The 3,687-nt window shown below is 37.7% G+C and overlaps 1 pseudogene; it reads left to right on the top strand.

Annotated features, from left to right (window-relative positions):
• Positions 1 to 1,640: 1,640 nt before the first annotated feature.
• On the top strand, positions 1,641 to 2,240 carry LOC149541255 (serine/threonine-protein phosphatase 7 pseudogene; annotated as a pseudogene).
• The last annotated feature ends 1,447 nt before the right edge of the window (positions 2,241 to 3,687 follow it).

Here is a 3,687-nt window from a genome sequence, read left to right on the forward strand (position 1 = left end):
GTTTAGATCAATATTTAATGCCAGCTAAAGGACCTCCTGGCACAAAAGTGATAGTTGGATTTAAAGAGTTAAAATGAGTTTTAAAGATTAATTAGTGATCGAATTGGATTCTAGTCAGTCTGAGAAGGTAGATGGATCGGTTTGAAGGTCTAGTTGTCCGAAAACAAAAAAAAAAATTAGCTGGACCCACTTTGGGGCCTAGCTAATTCTGACTGATTCCATCAGACAGAGTAAGCCTAAGAATGAAAATAATGAAGCTAGAGTGAAGGCCTCAATTTTCAAAATGATGAAGCAAATTTGCTAACCACAAGGTCTAAAGTTTTTTACAATGTTGGTCATATTTGATTGATAAATAAAATTCCTCTACACGCCATGACAAGAAAGCTTTGAGGTGCTTGATTTTAAAAGAAATAGTGTGTAAAAATTCATGGCATGAAGTATTATGAAATTAATTTTTTATTTATTTATTGAGGAACTAAACTATTTGATCAAGTAACAAGGCATGTATGTTGTGGGCATGACTTTTCCAACAGTTCTTGAAAGGGTCCAAAGAAGATATGAGCTTGAGATTTCATTGATGCTTCAACAAAGAGCTCTCACTTATGGAATGGAATGACCATTGAATATTCATCAGTGGAATACATTAACTCATTACTTTATGAGAAAATTTGTGCATTCAACTTTAGTGCTTCATAACTCGGCAGTGTCATTTGGGCATCTTTTGTTTGATAGCAAAATCCAACTTCCTCCAATTTTTTCACATGTATCAGCTCTAGAAACTTTCAAATGATTATGGAAAAGGATTTAATTTCTTGAGTTGAGTTGTGGATTTACATGTTCTTAGCTCCCTTTGCTATTTTTTCCTATAAAATTGTCATGGTCTTGGTTGGTGGTGAAAATGTTTTAGTTTGGGAGGAAAAGGAGAGGAACCGGTTTCGAAGAGTCATCCTCACATTTAAAAAGGAATCCATGCCTTCATATGGCATGGGAGCCATGGTCAAATTCAAGGGAGCTCACATTGATAAAAGGCTCATGGCAATTTGAAGCTAGTTTTAAGAGCTTGCTCATGCTAATTGAGAAAAGGCAAATCGTGAATAAGTAGCAGAGGCAACATATGATTACAATGGAGTCCCACATTGAAGAAAAAGCTCCAATCGAGTTTAAAGGTAATGGGCAGCTATAAAGAAGATCATGCTATAATAAGTGATGAAGGTCGTAGGTAATGTAGCAGGCCAGAGTTGAATCTCAAAATACCGTTGAAGCAAAGGTTAATTGATCACTCTCATGATCGATTCGCAATCAGAGGAAGGCATCTTCAAAGGAATCCATAGCTATGACAAAGCAACCCACTAGAAAATAAAAGAAAAACTCATGCTAAGGCTGAAGTCAATGCAAGAGGAAGCTGGAAAGAAAATGAGCAAGCCCACACATAAAATCAAGGGCAATATAAAACCCAGTGCCAAATGTGAAGAAAGTCAGAGGCAGGGGACGTGAATAGAGGCTAGCAAGGGACAGAGAATCCATGACCAAAGCAGAGCATTATACATCAAAAGCTTCACGCTAAAGAGAAGAAGTCACTGAAAGAAAAGCCAAGCCTGCAAATTTTAAAGAAAATGCCTACAAGGTAAAATGAAAAACAAATGAGATTCCCAAGAAAGGTTTTTCTACCTCATAGAGTATTTATCCTTCGTGGGAATCATGAATCAAAATTTTGCACCTCTGTCTATGGTTTTGAGTAGGAAGTGATGGACAAATATGGAGATCAAGGCAAACCTATATATCATAAATGTTTAGGCTACTTTGAAGGACTTCCTTTGGCATCTATCATTGCTAGTTGTGTTTACACTGCACATGGAGGACTTTTTTGCAATGTGGAGTTGCCGCCTTCATTAAAAGGATCAAGGGGAAAGAAGGGATGCAAGTTTGTCTTAGGCCTAGATTCCAAAGTGTTAAAGCTTGGTTCTCTAGATGAATTAGCCAAAGCTCGGTGGGTAGTTCTTGAACCACCTTGGGAGGGTTTGAACTTGATTCTTGGTGATGTGATTTGGTTAGATCCTTTAAGGCATCCAGGTCTTTCTCCAAACACAGAATGGGGGATTGGGTTATTATGGGGTCTAGATTGCACAGAACAATTTTTAGACAAGAATCGTTTAAAGTTGATTGTCATGTCACACGAAGGACCTGATGCAAGGTCGAGTATGAGGATGGAGATAGTGAAGACCTTACTTGGAAAGAGTTAGAACCTATATTACTTCTTGATGAGGATCATATCACTCAAGGTAAGAGCAATCAACAGCAAGTATTCAAGGGAGAAATCCATGCCAAAATAGAAGAAGTTTTTGCGCAGAAAGCCGACAATCATAGACAAGAGTGGAAGCAAACAAGTGATTGGTGTGCCTAGAAAATATGTTTTTAAAGAATTTACTTCTATAAAATGATAGCCAAATACCGTGTCCATGTCAAGCTCCCTACCAAAGGGCAGTTTCCAAACCCATGGCATCAACATATAAAACCAACGCATTGAAGAAGATTAAAAAAAAGGGCAGAGAAACACTCGAGGCAATTATCCCACATTCTTGGTGGAGGCAGACTTAGAATGGTTTAAAAGTAATACAACTCTTTAACTAAAGTGAATTGAAGACATTTCCTTTTGAAAAGGCAGTGGCATGTGTGTGGACCCCACCAATGAACTGGCAGTTGGAGGCAAAATAACCTTAATTTTGATAGAACATGCATAATGAGAAAAATGACATTAGTGAGCTGGAGTTCACCAAAAAACTAGAAATCTAGCACCTCACTACTTCGCTAGTAGAGAAATTTCAAAAAATTCAACTCGCGACATAGCGAGTCGCCAAAAAAATCCAAAAATTTGGCAAACACAAACGAGTTCAGATGCAAGGAAATATTGACACATGTCTCTATCCAGTGGTCCTCACTATCTCACCAAGTGAAAGTTCCAAGAAAATTACCATAGTGACATGGCAAGGATTGATGCAGTGACAACACGTGGTAGTGGGTCCCTGAGATGGTGATGTGATGAGAAAGTTTCTGAGATGCACGAGATTGTGACATGTGGCAGATCATATGGTTCTTGCTATGTTGCTAAGAGGAAGTTGCTCACTCGTTAGCATAGTGACATAGCGAGTGCTTAGGTGGCAGAACTAGTTAGCGATGATATGGTGCCCAATTGTACAAGCTCGAGCCAATCAGTGAGTGACATGTGTCATCAAGCTGGTCAAACCAAGTTTGACCTCAGACTCAAAGGGCAAGGAAAGCTGTGAAGGAAAATGAAAAATAATTCTTAAATCATTTTATGCAAAATGGATGCCCATGCAATTCTTTTTAAAACTCAGAAAGGACTTTAATATAAAGTTCTGACCTTAGAATATTTTAAATTTTTCAAAATTTAAAATTAGATGTTGCAAATTAGCCAGAGTTTCATAATACAAGGGCATTTTTCAAACCAATTTTTTTGGGTGTTTCTGGAAGGCTAATATAGCGATATTATATATCGCTGAAATCATGAGAAGACAAACTTTCTGATTATGGAGTTTATTATTGCACAAGTGCTTCCTGGTTTGAGTTAGAGCCAGAAATGTGAAATTTGGGGCTTTCTCAGTGGAATGGGTAAAGACTAAAAATCCAGTTAGAGGATCAACAAAACTTGGTGAAAATGCAGTTGGAATT

The sequence above is a fragment of the Cupressus sempervirens genome, chromosome 9 (assembly GCF_028749045.1).
Source record: "Cupressus sempervirens isolate cs-2001-9-10 chromosome 9, ASM2874904v1, whole genome shotgun sequence".
Taxonomy (NCBI): domain Eukaryota; kingdom Viridiplantae; phylum Streptophyta; class Pinopsida; order Cupressales; family Cupressaceae; genus Cupressus; species Cupressus sempervirens.